This window comes from Aptenodytes forsteri, unplaced genomic scaffold (assembly GCF_000699145.1).
Source record: "Aptenodytes forsteri isolate BGI_AS27 unplaced genomic scaffold, ASM69914v1 Scaffold185, whole genome shotgun sequence".
Classification (NCBI taxonomy): domain Eukaryota; kingdom Metazoa; phylum Chordata; class Aves; order Sphenisciformes; family Spheniscidae; genus Aptenodytes; species Aptenodytes forsteri.
In genome coordinates this window covers 1120526-1138401 of record NW_008796214.1, presented here as the reverse complement: position 1 = coordinate 1138401, position 17876 = coordinate 1120526, and positions in this window count along the sequence as shown.

The window sequence follows — 17876 nt, the reverse complement described above, 5'->3', positions numbered from 1 at the left end:
CCCACTGAAGCACACCACCTAAAAGCCAACTGTTTTACCTGCCACGCCTCAGAAGCCTAATTAAGACACCAGAACGTGAAGGAAGGCTTCAGAGAGCAAAGCAGCCAAAGGTATTTTATAACATCTGCATTTCTCCTTAATCCTACCTGCAGCTCCTGGTGACTGGTTATTGCATTGCCAAATAATGCAAAAAGCAAGATCTGTGAAGATGTTAAAGCTAAAATGAACGTAAGCGTTATCTCAGGTAAGACCTAGAGGGGCAGCGCGACCTCGAGTGGAAGGGGTCTGGACCCCCGGGACCTCGCAGCCCGCTGGCCCGGCGCAGCAGGTCTCCTGGCTGATGCTGCTCGCTCCTCCTGCACGATTTAGTGGGGTAGGTCCTCGCGGGAGCAGGAGCCGTAGATCTGCTGCAGGCTCGCTGGCCGGCGCGGCGTAACATTTCATCCTCCTTCCCTCCCCGCCACTGTGAAGCCGGAGGCGAGGCTGGTTCAGGGCGATGCGGCAGGAGGGCGACCTGTGAGCAGATCCACCTCCTGGCGAGGCAGCTCCGTGAAGGAAAGGGTATCGAAGTGGCGAAGTGCAAAGGGTTGTTATTAAACCAGCAGTGTCGCGGTGCCTGCAGAGGTCTAAAGATATAAGCCACATGGGCTCTGTGCAGGGAGGTTAACATTTTTTTTATCAAGCAGTTGAAAAAAAGGCTGGCTTTTGGGCTGAGCGAGTCCAGAAACTCCCCTGATTTCTGCATTTGTATCGAGCAGACTAACGGAACAGCTCAGCTCTTATTATTTGGCCAGTTTTATTTTTAGAGTTTGTTCCTCCTTCCCGACGTGAACGAACTCCCCGTGGCCACACAAAGCAAGCCTGCATTTTAAAGGTTTGGGCGATACCACATTTAAAAACAGCTATTTTAGGAGCTTCCCGTGAACGCTATATAATTCAGCATTTTTGAGGCAAGGTTTGGTCTCATCTTTATTAAACTGCTGGAAGTAAACAGAATGTTATTAACTGCTGAAGTACAGCGCCTCCTGTGCGCGTGAACCGGAGGGCGTTCACACAGCGTGAACACCTGAGCGTCGGTGACGACCGGAGGGAGGACCCCGCGGGTCCTGGCCCCCGTGGCGGCCAGGGGCAGGGCTGGCGATTTTCTAATGGCATGAGTCTTGCTCCCAAAAGGCCAGCGGCCGGAGCGGAGCATTACGGGGCCATTAGACCTGTCCCGAGGTCTACAGCGTGCCGGGAGTCCTGGTGGGGAAGGGAGCAGCTGCTCCGTGATGCTTTGGGAGGTGGGAAAGGGCTTCGCCTGTGATCTCCCGCTTTTTTCGTTCCTCTTACTCAGCAGAACTGAATTTTCTCCATTTTTAAGAAGTGTGTTTCTCCAGCAAACAAGCTAAAAAAAAAAATTTCTATTACCCTTTGAGGTCCAACGGAGAGGGAATAGCAGGCCCAGGACACGCAGGGCTGTCAAAAGGAAAAGAGGTAAACATCACGTCTACTTACAGGTCGGTCACAACTAACCTTCCTGACCCAGGTTTAATGGCAGGGATGCTGGGTTTTCTTCTCCTACCCCACCGTAATATTCAGCAGTTCCTAGCTGTCTGTCACAGCACAGTTAGTGATGTCTGATTTTTCTTCTCTCACTGAAAAGGAACGATTCTCCTTTGCCCAGTGCCAGCAAGGTAATGAAAGTCAGTCTAATTTTTATTTTAGAAAAAGCAATTTTCATAAATGGTGTTCCACTAATGGCTCATGATCACATATAAGCCCCACAGCAAATTACTCTTAATCCAGTTTGTCTGTGTTATGTTACCTGAGGGAAATAATATCAATCCGTTCTCTTTGCTAGCAAACTGTTCGCCGGGACTTCTCCAATATATATTAATCCCATCATTTATCTTTGTCAACTGAGAACAAAAATAATTTGTGGGAGAGTAAACAGAAGAGCATACAAGACAGGAGCTCAGCATTATTAAACAGCGGAAAGCAGGTGTTCACAAAACCGAGCTTATTTTTATTGCAAAAACTTGAGTAATTCTCCGTCTGCATCCGTGCATAGTAAACAAGAGTTTAGGAAGATTCTAATATTTTAGAGGAAACTGAAATTTCATCACTCCAGGAATAATGTACAAATAACCAAATACTTTGTGCAGCCTTTTTATTTGCTGTGGAATTCGTTCAGGACGAAGGAACGAGCCAGCTCCTCTTCTCCTGGCACGCTCGGGCAGGCATCACTTTTTGGAAGAGGCGCTCGGTCCCGAGCCCGGGTGCAGGCAGGAGGACCCCCTCCCCGGGTTGCAGCAGGGCTCGGAACAGGCAGCGTTGGTTGCTCGAGTGCTTTTTGGTGTCACGGGGGTGACACCTCCGGTTGTCCCGGGTGCCGGGAGCGCTCCCGAGACAGGGTCCAGGGAACGGACCCCTCCCCACCCGCCCTTTCCCTGTCCTCCTCCCACAGCTCCTGGTCCCGCTCGGAGGCCAAGCCCGTCCCCAGTGCTTTGGTGGGTGCCAGCTTGCTCCGAACCCCCCCCCAGATCTCCCCAGGGACACGAGCTCTTGGCTTCCTCTCCTCCTCCGTCATCTTCCATGTATTAAAGCACCACATCGCTTCTCATTCCCCGTCCATCCCCGGCGGGCGCTCCCTGTTTGGGAGCTTTGTCTCATTTTCTCCTACCGGCGCTGTTTTCACTGGCACCGTGTCTCTGGATGATTGTTTCCAGTGACTTTGGAGATAACTTGTTTGGGTTTCTGCAGTTTTTCGGAGGAGGAAGCCCCGCCGTCAGCAGCATGCCTCTAATTGGGGCCGCTGACCCGCTCCGCGCTGCAGAAAGAGCTATTTTTCGTCTGGCTTAAATGGGGCTTTAAATAGAGCTTCATAATGAGCCTCATTACAGCAGGTACTCCGATGTAGCGGGGATTAAATTACCCGCGGCAGGTATTCCCCCCGGCCGCAGCCTGCCCGTGCGGCTGACAGCTCGCACGCCCGTGCACACCTGGACGGGGGAGGACAGCCCAGACGTCACCCCTCGCCCCATAAAGCACAGGCGAGGAACGAGCTTTATGGGGTTGTCACCGGCGGTGTAGGGCAGCTGAGGGTGCTGTCAGGTCATGGGAGTTATGGGGTGCCGGCCGGCAGTGGGTCACACACCCCTCATTCACCAACGGGGACACGCACCCCCTCCCCGAATAAATAAATTGAAAAAAAAAGCCCCAAAAAACCCCTGGCTGTTCCTGGGGCATAAAGACCGCTTTATTAAACGGCAGCATCCATCAGTGCGTTTGATTAACTGCATCAGGGAGGGCGACCGAGCCGAGCGCACAGCCAGCGGGGACACGTCTCTGCAGTGCCCTTGACTCGGGGACACAGCGGGCATCTCGCGCAAGCCGGGAGGCCATGAGAAAATCCCAGAGCTCCCCCCTCTGACACTTCTTTTTTTTTTTTTTTTTTTTTTTTCCTTTCTCCCTCTCCATGTTATGTTCATCCGAAACCTTGTAAAAGAAATCGTAATGCGAAATCGAAATGATCTCCTTCATAGCTAGCCGGCCGTTTCGTGCAGCTGGAGGTGCAGTGCTCGGCACCGCATATTTCCAGGCTCTTAAAAAAAGAGAGCGAAGGGAGATTTCTAAATGAAAACTCTTTGCCAAACCTTTATTATCATATTTTTTGCCAAAAGATGTTTTCTCCAGCTGCCCGCTCCCACGCCCCGGGAGCCTGCGTGCCCAAACCAGGGTGGCTGGAGGCAGAGCCACCCGGGCTGGGTTCCCCTGCATGGCTGGGGCAGGGAGTGAGAGGCTGAGATGTCCCCGGGCCACCTGGTGCCACCAGGCTGCAGGTCAGTGTTGGCAGCCCTCCCAGGGGTTGGGTGGCCCTGGGTGCCGGCACGAAGGGCATCGCCTCTAGGACTGCAGCACTGAAGCTGAGCGTCCTTGCGTTGCCGAGGGCAAGGTCTCGAGGGAGACCAGGAGACCATCAGTGGTGGCTCCGGCTTCCCGAGCTCGCTATTGAGCCCAGACTCATCAGGTGGCTGAGGTTCAAGAGGAAGAGGGCAACGGCAGCTCCATGGACTGGGCTCTGTTGCCTCGTTGGCTTTGGGAGCACAGGGGGATCTGGGTGGTGCTGTGAGCCCATCACCGGGGACAAGCAGGCTCATCCGGCGTGTGTACTAAGCGGACCCTCTGAAAGTGCTGGTCCTTCGTCTTCGGAGTCACTAGGTGGCAACCTAAGGCATCCTTTGTGTTTGGAGAAGTCTTGCGGACGATGGAAATGCCTCTGCTTCTGCCTCCAATCTGCTCCCCCTCCTTTTCTCTTTTCTTCTTTTTTTTTTTTAATCCTGAATTACTGACAGTCACCGTAAAAACATCTCTGCCCCCATGTTCTTCAGCGGCCGAGGGTGGAGGACGGTTCTGGATCTGCTTTGTCCCAAGATCGCGCCCGATAACGAGGCAAAGGCAAGCAGGTGACCACATGCTGTGCAAAGCCCAGAAACTATGAGGTTTCTGAGAGGAAAAAAGTGATTGAGGGTAGAAAAGGGGGAGAAAAATCCCCGTCTGGTCTTGCTGGCAAACGGGCTGGCGAGGTAACAAACACTGGAAATCCCGGATTTGGGTCGTGTTGGGGATGTCTGTGGCCGGCTTAATAGGAATTGCTGGTTGGGTGCACATTTTCAGTCTGGTTTTGCCTTTATTCCTTGCCCACATTTTGTGGGTTCTTTTTCTGGGCCTTTTCAAAGAAATATCTGAAAATATTGATTCCCCCCCCCCTCCTACAAGAGGATGGATTTTTTTTTCTAAAAGAGGATGTTCTGCCCACAGAACACAGAGTTCATCACACATTTGCAGCCTATAAAATGCAGCCATGGAAATGCCTCTGCTTCTGCCTCCAATCTGCTCCCCCTCCTTTTCTCTTTTCTTCTTTTTTTTTTTTAATCCTGAATTACTGACAGTCACCGTAAAAACATCTCTGCCCCCATGTTCTTCAGCGGCCGAGGGTGGAGGACGGTTCTGGATCTGCTTTGTCCCAAGATCGCGCCCGATAACGAGGCAAAGGCAAGCAGGTGACCACATGCTGTGCAAAGCCCCGAAACTATGAGGTTTCTGAGAGGAAAAAAGTGATTGAGGGTAGAAAAGGGGGAGAAAAATCCCCGTCTGGTCTTGCTGGCAAACGGGCTGGCGAGGTAACAAACACTGGAAATCCCGGATTTGGGTCGTGTTGGGGATGTCTGTGGCCGGCTTAATAGGAATTGCTGGTTGGGTGCACATTTTCAGTCTGGTTTTGCCTTTATTCCTTGCCCACATTTTGTGGGTTCTTTTTCTGGGCCTTTTCAAAGAAATATCTGAAAATATTGATTCCCCCCCCCCTCCTAAAAGAGGATGGATTTTTTTTTCTAAAAGAGGATGTTCTGCCCACAGAACACAGAGTTCATCACACATTTGCAGCCTATAAAATGCAGCCAGGATTAGAAGGAAGAATGCTTTTTCCCCAAAATTTCCCATCAGCATTGACGTAATTATCTCTCTTATACCTGTAAGGGACGGTGACTACTTTTAGCTAAACTCGGACATGGAGAAGTCCCTTCCAGCTCAAACAGCCACCAGCTCTCCAGCCCCCCTCGCCACCAGCGGTGTCCACCGAAAGGGGAGAGTTGCAGCTCTATCGCTCAATAACCCTTTGTTTATCCCACGACCTGTCACTGCTTAATCCGTCCGCTCTCATGACTTTTTTCCCCCCTCCCCGTTGGTCTAGCTGAAGCTTCAAATTTGTCCTGCCATCGCCTCGCGTGAGGAAAACACACAGAGCTAATCCTCGGTGCTGCGAAAGGCACGTGCTCCTGCGTCGCCGGATCCTCCCCGAATTCCCTCCTGGTGCCCTTCTATTAACTTCTGCTGGACATCGAGTCCTTCACCCCAAAACACGGAGCCTCTTTGCGGCTCCCAGACCCACCAGCCTCGATAACCCTGAGCAGAAGGGAAACATCTCTCTTTGGCCGTGGGAGACCCCAACACACGGAGCCTCTTTGCGGCTCCCAGACCCACCAGCCTCGATAACCCTGAGCAGAAGGGACATCTCTCTTTGGCCGTGGGAGACAGGGGACCCGCTGCCCACCCCGGTAACCGCCTGGCCAGGGGACGAAATCACGGTCCCTCGGCAGCGAATCCTTCCTGGGCATCGCCCGCCAGCCGGAGCTGAGCTGCTCCTTCCCTGCGAACCAGGCTGGAAAAATGTCCACTGCCTTTACCATTTCTCCAGGCAGAGAAAGGAATCCATTTACACCTTCCCCTTATTTAATTTGGCTCCCAGCAGACCTGTTTTATAGGACAGTCTACTCTGGGAACAGGGATTTTTCAGAGGTTTTATTCTCTCCAGATGTTCTGACTGTCTTTGGTAACCCTGTTCTGGTGTGAATGTTAGACAGCGTCCTCCCTCTTCACGGGGTGTGATTAGGTAAGACAGCTTGCTCCTGGGTATAAACGTTAATCGTAAGTGAAAGGGAGCCGTGATTCAGTGCGAAAGCCGGGCACAAAGTTTTACGAGACCTCAAACGCTTCCCCTGTCCTCTGAACTGCGCTGAAAAGTCAAAATCTCAAAGGAAAAAGTTGGAGGGGACTAACAGCTTGAAAAGGTTTTCAGATTCAACCGACAACAGATTCATTTTGAAAAGTCTCATTTGGGATTCAACCCCGTGAAAATATAATTAGGATGTTCACAATAATTCAGATTTTAGAAGGAAATAGCTTGGGCCAGTTGGTTTCCAGCACCCTCGCCACACCTGTATTTACGGAAGCACAGCCGGCTATCGGGTATTGCCCGAGTTCAGGGGACGGTCACGTCAGTTATCCTGTTGAAGAATAACCATCTTAAGGAAAACAACAACTCAATACTTTTGCCCTGGCGTGGTCTGCTGCTTTTTTTTTTTTCAATCAGCCTTCATTGCCCGGAGGAGACGATGCTCCACGCAGGTGAGATGAGGGGGTTTGCCCCCAGGACGTGCGACGGCTTGATGGCAGAGCTAGGAACAACAGCCAGCTAGGAACAACACTTCAGCTTTCTGCTGGACCATGCTGTCCGAGCCATACAGGCACTCGTTTGTCCCACCGGCTCGGTTAAAGCCGGTCTCTCGCTCATGCCCCCGGTTCATGCCTCAATGGCCAGTGCTCCTGGCCAAACCCAAGCCCCGGTGTAGGCAAGACGAGGCACAACCGGAGCCGAGCGCTCCAGCCAGAGAAAACAGCCTTTGCTGGAGCATGGAGAGAGAATGGCCATTTATGTGTTTCAGGCTACAGAAACATGATCTTTTACTGGGTTTATAATGTGGAAATAGCCCGAAAAGACTGGATCTCTCAGACTGGGCATTTGGCTTTCGGACAAAGAACCCCACACATCATTACTTTGGCTTTGATTCCTCCCCCGATACAAAGGGCTGCTTTTTTAGCGTGGCCCTTGCTCTAGGATGGCCACCTCAATGCGCCGACCACTGTCCAGTTTCTCACAGTAATTAAGTGGTGAGAGTGAAGAGGTTTTGGTCTATTATCAGCCAAATGCCTCTTATGCTTCGTTCCTTGGTTGTTTAATTACGGTTCCCTCCCACACAAGCTGAGGAAGAACATAATAGGTAAGACACCCCCATATTCTTTCTGCCTTAGCCTTAGCCTTCGGTCATGTCTAGCTGGAGTTTCTAAGTCTCGCAGGCTTCACCCCTGGGTCTTGACTCCTTCCGTGCAGCCCAGGTTAGGAAAACACATGAAGGACCAATGGCCAGGTCTTCATCAGCCGAGGGAGTACAGAGACCCCGGTCCGATGGAGACAATCTTGCTCCCGGCTGCTGTTAGGTGGGAGCTCAGCGCCCTGCAGGAACACATCAGTGCTAGGACCTGCAGATCCGCATCCTCGCCCAGCAGCTTCTCCCAGCTCTCAGACACCTGCAGCTGTGGACCAAGGTCTCTGCTCCTCCCTGACGCTCCCCTGCTCTGTTTAGACCACAAATGCTTCACGGGAGGCACCATCTCTCCGGCACACGCGAGGACCATCAGCTCTGGGAGACGAAAGCTGGCGGCAAACAGGATCCCTTTGTGGAAACTGAGTTGAATTTGCCTGGTTTTGGATCAGTTTGCTCATTAACAAGTTGGAGCTTGTTTTTGGTGATACTGTATGCTTGCTCCTTCAGTATCACCCAATCTTTCTCCCGCTGCTATGACATGAATACTTCTGTTTCCCTTCCCTGTACGGACCTGACTCCATACCTCAAAGAACTATTTATTTTATAGGGTTTTTTCCAGACAGATCACTGAAAAATATTCCTGAGCGGTTGTGCCAGGTTTCAATCACCAATCCTAGGCAGAAGCACAGACAGCAGCTGTGGGGCAATATAAATGATGTGCCAGAGTCCAAGCACGTTAGACAAAGCCCGGGACGTGGCATCCTTCGGACGATGCGATGTCCAGGTCCCTGGGCTGGGTTGGAGCAGGTTCACTGAGCTCAGTGGAGGAACCCCACCGTCTACAAGCGAAAATCTAGTTCGTATGGGCTCTATGTTGGAAGGCTCGATGTCCAGGTCCCTGGGCTGGGTTGGAGCAGGTTCACTGAGCTCAGTGGAGGAACCCCACCATCTACAAGCGAAAATCTAGTTCGTATGGGCTCTATGCTTGGAAGGCTGTCCTTGCTTCTTTCACCAGCAACATTAAGGGGGGTGGGGGGGTGGGGGTGGGGTGTTCAGCTGTCAGGATGCAAATAGGAAGATTTGTCATCTTCTGAAGATGCTATTTTTTTATTAGAAACACATCACAGGGCAGGCTTGCCGAGCAAAGACTTCTCACAACCCTCTTTAGCTTTGGGAAGAGTTAAAGTAATTTGTAGCTGGGTTAATAAAGAGCTGGCCAAGATCTTAAAACGATTCAGTTTTGCTTCGTGTACTCATATTTATCTGACCTCAAAATACTGGCACGTGTGTGTATTGCATTGATAATTGTCAAATAGTTGTGTTTACAGAACCGCATAATGCTGGGGCCCCTCTTCTCCTTTCTCCCAATGTGCTGCTTCCACCCGGATTTAGACACGATTGGCTTCGAACAAAGACATGTACAAACTATCCTGATTTTCTTTGTGAAATAGCATCGTATTCTTTTACGTCCTTCAGAAAGCCAGCCAGCTGCTTGCGATGCAGACGAAACCCTTCGCTGAGGCTTTCCAATGGCTAAAATTCATGTCAGGTTTTGAAGCCAGCAGCTGCAGGTTGAGTTTTTAGAAATACAGACCTTCAGCACAGGCAAGCAGGGGAAGGACTCAAATATGCACAACGAAGGTGGCAGCTACATTGTCAAGCCGCGGTGCATGACAGGGCAGGTCTGCAGCACAACACACGGGGGGCTGAGAGCCTCACATCCGCCTTATTTGTATTTTTGGTGATTTTATTCCAGCCAGCTTGGCTGGTGGGAAGGCTGAGGAGGAGTCCGGGAGGAACCACAGAGAGCAGACGAGATCCAGAAAGCATAACCCACAAGGAAAGCTCCAATCCATCAATGCTGTTTCCTCAGCAGGCTGAAAAAAGACACGATAAACACGTAAGAAATTAGTATGTCTGGTGGGTTCGGGGGCATCGCCCCTTCTCCCATTGCTCCTACAAGGATAGCAACCCGCAGCTGACAGGCAGACCACAGTACCGAGGCAGGGAAAACTTCATCCAGAGCTAAAATAACCCACTGGGGAGCGCAGAGCGTGGGCTGGAGCCCCGGTGCAGCGCCTGGGGGCTGCTGCCCACTGAACCCCCCCCGGACGGCTGCTCCCGGGCGCCTGTGCAGCAGCCCGGCCCCACCAGGCATTTCAGGGCTCGGGGTTTCATATGAGCTTTATTAGCTTCAGACAAGTTTTATTTCCTTTTGAATTTAGGAGACGGAATAAAACGTGATAAGCAAAATGCAGGAAACTCTTGCGGCGGGAGGAAAAACGCTGGGAAGAAGTGAAGTTCAGGGTAATGAAACAGCTAGCGGGTGTTAGCACCATCCCCAAACCAAAACCAGCCCCTTCCCCAAGGCCATGAGCCTGCAGAGGCTTTCCAGAGCGGCGGCTTTCCAGATCGCTCCCACCTGCGGGAAGCATTCGGGGATGCTTGGTGGGGTTTGGAGTTTAGGGGGAGCCCACTTCCCCGTGGCAATGTCCCGAGATCCTGGGCTGCCCTGAAGCCCTGCGGGCAGAGAGGTGGGGACAACGGGGTGGCATCTCCATCACCGTGCCCTTGCCTGGAGAGGGGTGCAAGAGCAAGGCGGGTATGTGTGACACCCCTCCCCAGACACTTTCCAGCTGTTTCTTGGGTTAGAGGTATTTTCTGATGTTTTCAGCCACCCTCAGCATTATCTCTTTCCCGTAAGTTTGCCCAGCCTCTCCTTGAAGCTGCGTGAAGCTTCAGCAGCCACGGTGCCCACGGGTCCCGGGTCCCCGGCCTTCTGCCTCCTGAGAGCCGGGTCTGCGTGAAGTTGGGTCACCTCTTTGGTAGCTTCTCTGGTGCCTGATGCTAGGGCTGAGCTCCCGCTGCGCGGCTGGACTACCCCTCTCCAGCTCCTCCGAAGCCACTGGGCACATCATACGTCTCAGACGTCAGCTCCTCCGTCTAATTCACTTGCACCGAAAGGTCCAGGAGTTATCTGGGGCAGGGGAAGGGGAATTGCAGGCAGGCAGGCAGGCAGGCAGCGTGATTGCAGAAGCCGTGCTTCCTTTGGAGACCCAGCTAACAAATCTTGGGGTGATGAACTCGGGGTTTCTTTCTGCTTCCAAGTCTATAGGTATGTGCTGTCTGAATCATATTCCTCAGCACAAAAGCGAAAAAGATGTGTCCTATCTTTGGCCAAAGAGAGAATGAAAATGGGGGGGGGGGGGGGTATTATATTAAAAACTTAAGTGCGGATGACGAGGAACCCACCTGGTTTTGATTTTTTTAATAAAAAATAATCCCCACAAACAATTCCTTTGCAATGGTTTCAATATCGGAACCATAAAGATGAATTAAAGGCGCAGTCAAATAATCCCCACAAACAATTCCTTTGCAATGGTTTCAATATCGGAACCATAAAGATGAACTTTAAAGGCGCTTGTAAAAGAAAGAATATTACAATAATTTTAGTGCAAAACTCCAGTATCATATTTTCTTTTATTTGAAAGAAAAAGGGGAATGTACAGAGGATTTCTTTTTTTTCTTCCTCAGGATGCAGCAGTTTCAGATAATCTATTTACTTACGAGAAGGGAAAAGAGAGAAGGAGGAGGAGGAGGACCGGGAAGCCGGGGACGTGGGCGGATGCCGAGCGGGAGGTGCCCTGGGAGCAGAGGCACGCTGCCCGCCTCGCACCGGCAGCATCCTCTCCCTCTCCGAAATTAGGAACCCCCTCCTTGGCTTCCCTGCAACCGTGTGGTGTTTAATAAGGGCGGTGCTCCTTCATCAGCCTTGCCCTCAGCAAAGGCAGAAATAGTGCCTCCCTCGCCTGCCCACTTCCATGCTCTCACAAGTCTGGAATGAATCGGTATTTCGAGGTGCTCAGGTTCAGTACATGGGCAAAAGGGGCTCGAAAATTCTTGGGGAGACGGGCAGAGAGAGGGATCCCGGGGGGGTCATGGTGGTTCACCTCCCTCTCCCGAGCAGGGCAGGCTAGAAAGCTTAACTGCTTGAAATTCCTCCCTGAACTCGAATCAACCCAAAACACAACCCAGCTCCCAATAAAAGCTCAGTACTATTGCTTCTTTAAAAAAAAAAACAAAAAAAAGAAAATAAATTCATAACACTGAGAGAAAACAGCCTTACCCTAATCTGAACTTTTCCTCCCGAACTGCCAGAAACGTCATAAAATTTCTTGGGGAGTATTGTGCATGGGGGATGCTCAGACCCCACAACCCACCTGGGATGCCGACAAGACAGTCGGAGATGGGGACGGGCTCTGCCAAGGGTACAGAGCAGAAGCTCCCCGGGCCAAAGCCCCGCAAGGAGCAGCAGGGCTGCCCGCGAGGGGCTGCTCGCCCGCAGCATCCTCTGCGGCTCCCTGCCCAGGGCTGCGGGGAGTCAGCGGGACAGTTGGCCTTGCTCCGACATCAGAATTTTGAAACATTTGAGAAGCAATAAAGTGAACTTTAATCTCCTTTAAAATGTATTTCAAGCTGGGGAATTAAAGCTGGTGAGGATCAGGAGGCGGTCGAAGAGTGGATTTCAAAACCTCTGGAAATCCGAGGATTGAAAATATATTAGCAAACAGAAGAGAAGATTTGGAAAAGCCGTGCGGGAGGGACCAAAGCCGGGAGCGAGCGGCATCCTCGCGCTGGCTGTACCCGGCGTGAGGGACCACGGGGGGTGTGGGAGATGCTGGGCAGAGGGGCTTTTGCCAGCTTCGGCGCGGTGCATGAGGGGAGAAATGAGCACATAGGCTTAGCTGGGGCAGAGATTCAGGCAGAAACAGAAAAGCGAGCCTGAACTGGGCAGCGTAAGTAGATCTAGGCTCGGAGGAAAAATGCAAGGCTGACCAGTAGAACGTGTTTTTGCCAGTGGTGGTAGCGGGTTTCTTTCTGTTTCGTTCCCCAGTTCTCTAATTTTTTTTTTTCTCTATCCAAAATCGGTTTACCAGCTCTGATTTCCTGTTTCCATTTTGGCAAAAGAAACACTCACACAAAAATTCCTCCGCCAGGAGTCACGCTGAAAGCATCTTCAGGCAGAGACTTGCTCGGCTCTCTCTGCTGGGGTGAGCTGGCAGTCGTGCCAGAGCCGCCTTTTTCATCTCCTCTGGAGGCTCCGAGGCCGAACAAGCGATGGTTTATAGACATGTAAAATGACAGCAGCAGGCCGACGGGCTCTTTGAGAGCTCGCGGTTCCCAAGCATCGCCGTAGGGCTGCAGAGGGGAGCAGCGCAGCACGAAAGCGCGCGCAGCTGGACCTCCACGGCACAGCCCCTGCCTGGGAGACCTCCCGGTCCTCGCCTCTCGCCCATGCCACCCTCGCCTTGAGACATGCACTCGGGGCACTCATAAACCAGCACCCCGTCTTTGAAGCTTGATCACAGCAGGGGAGGATGGGAGCCAGTGGATGCTACAGGGTGGAGGCAAGAGGGAAACGCTCTGCGGCGGCTGCGCGTCGGGAAAGGGCTGGTCAGAAACCAGCCGAGGATGGACGGGCTGAGGAACAGTTAACAAGTCCTTGCAGTTTGGTCAAATTCCTCCACGTGCTTGTAAATGTGAAGCAACTTGCTTCCGGTGGTTTTGGGGCTGTTCTCGTGATGTCCAGCTTCTTCCCGAATTTCCCGCTCCTGGAGTCGTGGCACGATGTGTGAACCCCTGCCTTCAGACGCAGTGATGTTTTCCACCCTGTGGGTTGTGCAGGAAATTCTGGAAATGATTGAGGATGACAAGCATGAATTTTGCCCATGTGATTTATGCATTTATTTTTTTTTTTTTAAATCCTCCTGATCTTCAGCCCTCCCAGATGTGTTTTGCTGCCCCGAAGGTACTGGTGGGGATGCAGGCTGCCGCTCCAGCGGTGATGATAACTAACTGCGTGCACCTTCTTATCCTTTCAACCTGCCCGGGCACCTGCGTTGTCCCGCCAGCAGCAAACACAGCCATCCCACCAAAATCATTCAATTAGGGACCCCGTAGAGATGTGTCAGCAAGCGGGGGGAGCCCGGCCCCCCCTTTTGGCGGAGCCCACTGCCAGGGAGGAGCGGGGCTCTTCCCCCCCAGCCCCTCTCTGCTCGCCACTTGTCCAAATAGTCGTAAATCACCAGCAAATTCCTGGGTCTGCTGGGGGGGTTTGGGCTTCAAAGGCAGCGAGGGGCAAACAGGAACCTTTCATTAACTGTGGGAAAAGCCTCCCCGTGCCTCGGACAGCGTGAAAAGTCCTTGCCAGGTATTTGAAGCGGTGGAAAAAAGGGGGAAAACATAAAGAAGGGCACCAGCGACATCGTAATCTGCTTGTCTGGAGCTCTCGTCTGGTTTGCACCCCCGATAAATTCGTGGAAGAGGGTAAGGCGAGAGTGATGGGACTTGGCATTTCTTGTGCCTTTGTATTTATTGATGTGTTTGCATGTGTGTCATCCAATTAAGTGGGAAGGTATCCAGCAGCACTAAGCTGCTGTTCATTGCTTTTTCCCCCCGTGGTTTTCCTCCTTGTTTTGTTTTTATTTTTGATATTAGGCTTTTTAACACTGCAGAGGAAACACAGGTTTTAACAGGAGTCTTAACCGCGAAGGCGCGACGCGGCGTCTTCAGCTGGGATTGTCATTTCCTTCCAGTGTGACCCCAGCATCAGACGTTTGACTTTTCAGGAATCAAGGTGAAGAAGAACAAACACGCACCCAGACCAGGAAAATAAAAAAATAGAGCGCCTGAACTGCACGGGTGCGGGAGGCAGATCTCCCTAGCTGCCAGCAAGCTGCTGGGGTTTGGAAAACTCATCAGTGGGCGGTCTGCCAGGGCTAAACCTTGGTGATGGGTGGTCACCAACAAAAAGCAGAGGAAGAGAAAGGAAAATGTCTACAAGCAGATGATTTTCCATGAGGTGACGGGTATCTGTTTTACTACATGGCGTAACTGCCGCCCTCCTGTTGAAAGATAAAATTATAGTGGTGTAAGGAGGAGCCGTAGGAGGGTCGGCTTTGACCAGGGGTGGGATGCCTGCGGGTCCTGGATGCGTCCCCAGGCCACGTGCAGCTCAGCTGCAGCAGGCTTGGTGTGTCCGGGAGGCTTTGACCTTGCCCCTGTAAAGGAGCGCGGTGGCACCGTCGTCAGCTGCATCTCCAGGGCCACCCAAAGCGGCTGAATGGCGATCGGGAAGGGCTGGCGGTCACCTGCCTGTGTCCCCGTACTCTGGTGTGGCTGTACCACCCAGGGCAACACCTCCCGCAACAGCCTTTGCTCCATATATTTACCCCATATATATACTGTCCCATATATACGCTCCGTGTATCCTCACCCCTCCTGCAAGCTGACCCTCTTTTGGTCTAAGAAACCAAGTCAACAACCTTGAGGAAACTGAGAAGAAGGAAAACTTAAAAAGGAGAACAAAATCCGGTGTATTTCCCAACATGCTGAACTTTAAACGTGGTGCCCGCTCCCCCCCCCAGCACAGGTACAGCCAGGTGATTTCCTCAACCCCCTGAACACACAAACGCTTCGGGTGCAGGCGGTCTAGAGGCAGCAGAAGGCGCCCAACTGCCTGCGACTGCACTGAACGCAGCTTGGAGCCAATTAAGCACCCAGAGCCACAGGCTGCATCGAGCATCTTCACACCTCTGGACTGGGACCAGCTCCATCAGCCCCTGAACTCCCAGCCGCCTGGAGTTAGCCTGGATCTAGGGAAAGGCTCGGACTCATCAAACATCTCCCGGGAACAGCCCAGCCCAAGTGTCAGGGAGGGGGTTAATCCTCCCACTCAGCACACCCGTGCCTAATTGACACCTAGTGCCAGGCTGCCTTGGAGCCTACTTAAACCCTCCCCAAGGTGCCTGCTGTTAGTCCCGATGCTGCTGGTTGTCCTTCCTGGAGGCTGGCTGTGCTCCTGCCTGGTGATGCCAGGGCTCAGCTGAACTGCCTCTGCTGCAGCTCTCCTTAAACGAGGCACGCTGAGGGCACAGAGCTCCGAAGCTGTGAGTGGAGGCTGCTGAACAGGCTGCCTTGGAGCCTACTTAAACCCTCCCCAAGGTGCCTGCTGTTAGTCCCGATGCTGCTGGTTGTCCTTCCTGGAGGCTGGCTGTGCTCCTGCCTGGTGATGCCAGGGCTCGGCTGAACTGCCTCTGCTGCAGCTCTCCTTAAACGAGGCACGCTGAGGGCACAGAGCTCCGAAGCTGTGAGCGGAGGCTGCTGAAGGTGGTGGTGGTGGTGGCTTAGCAGGAGGAAAGGTTTTGACTACGCTGATGCCGAAGTGGAGCCTGAGCAAAGGTAAGACATGAAGATATAGGAAAAGGGAGAAGTAGGTGCAGGGAGGCTGCAGAAGAGCCAGTGGCTAGGCTGCTGCATGTAGTCAGGCTGGCTAAGAAAGACTGAGCCTGGCTTTCTGGTGAAGCAGTAGCTGGTGCTGCTAGAGAGGAGCAAAGTCACTGTGCTGCCTCCATGGGAGCTGGTCTTGCCTCCAAAAAACAGCACTGAAGAGCTGCCGGCTTGATAGTTGAGGGGGCTGCAGCTCCTCCGTGTAGACGTGTGTAGTAGGCGTCGATGCCAGTGTTGCTCCGTGTTGGGAGGAGCTGGACAGCTTGTTCCTATGGCTGGCAGGGAGGGGAGGTGTACAATAAAATGGCAGTGCTTCGTGTGTTAGTCCAGGTTGGACTAAAGGCGCTGACCTGGCTTAGCTGGAGTCTCCCATTCTGCATTTCCTACAACAAACCGGCAGTTTTTCAGCACAAAGCCCTGATGCTTAAGAAAGGCTTCAGATGGCGGCGCTTAAGTTGTCTCTTCTTGCTAACGCAGCCCCTTTTGCAAAGTTCTCCAGTACTGACGACTTGCTGGGAGTGTTGGGAGGACGCAGGGGTGTGGTGGGGACACCGGGAGTGCCCGGAGCGCATCAGCAGTGCTCTGCAAAGGGCGTCAGGGCGGGATGGAGCACTGAGCTGTGCTGAGGGGTGCTGCTGCTGAGGCCTTCCTCCCCTCGCCGTCACCTGTGCAGGGGATGACCTGGAGGAGCAAGGACACCACGAGCCTCTGGAAATCCTGCTGCACCGCGCATGGTGCTCCTGGGTTTAGGCTTATTTTTGTTAGCGAGCGACGGTGCTGTGGGTCTGCTCGCTGATTTTTTTTTTTTTTTTCCTGGAAATAAGTAACAGTGACTTGCACTGAGTTTTTGGAAGCTGGCCCAGGGTCTCCAGAGGACCTGGCTCTCAAATGCACTGTTGTACAGTATAACTGAGTTTATTTTAGCAGACCCTATTCTCTAAGAAGCCTGGAGCCCTGTGCACTTGCACGCACGTGTGTCGGGGTACCGGTTCCCGCAGCTCAGCCGTACCGCTGCATCATGTTTCTTCCTGGCTCCGAGGTTTTTGCCCTTGTGGGGGGGGGAAAAAGCATGCCACAAAGCGTAACCTTTCTGCTCCAGCTGCCGAGATCCCCCTTCCTGCCTGCCTGACGGATGCTGTGGCTTGGCTGCCGCCTGCAGCAGGCAGGCGCAGGGAAAACGCTGCATTTGGGGCGGCAGGACTAAGGAAGCCCAATTTTGTGGAGACTTTGTGGCTTTGGAGGGACGGGGGGAGGAATCGCAGGCTGCTTTTCCTCTCCCCCCCCCCGGCAAATCCGTGTGATATCTCGGCGAGTGAGAGATGGGGTGTGCTGGGGCTAATGGGAATGGCGTGGATGCTGTTGGCTCTCCGGATCGTGTACTGAGCATCCAGCTGGTGCATGCACGGAGCGTCCCTTTCCTTTCAGTAGGAGCACTAATAGTCTCTCTTCTCTGGACAATTGCTGGCTTTTGTTTTATTCCCCCCCTAATTTGTTGAGCTCTAATTCTCTTTTCTGTCTGGCTAGAGCTGGGCAGCAGACTGAAAAGCTACAGGGAGAGACTTTGGTTTTGGTGGAGAGATGTACACTTGAGAGATTACACAAACCTCATTTCTTTGGGAAGCCAGGCTGAAAACCCACAATAGTTATTTTCTTAGAAAATAAACCACTCCAATACATCAGCTGTCTGAGCATAGGCGGGACGATCACTGTTTAGCAAAATAACTATAATTTTCCCTTTTCTGTCCTTCCAGAATGACTCTTGTAGGCTTGGACCTCGAGCAGCCTGCAAAATGCAGCTACGAAAAAAGCTCAGCATATGCAGATGCTGTTTATGACATTACTGCCGAGTGCTTCTGTGTCAAAGAGCTCCGAGTTTGGGGAAATCGGGCAACTGGGATTTTTATCGGATGTGTTTTTAGTGCCAGCTCTGGGGGCTGAGCT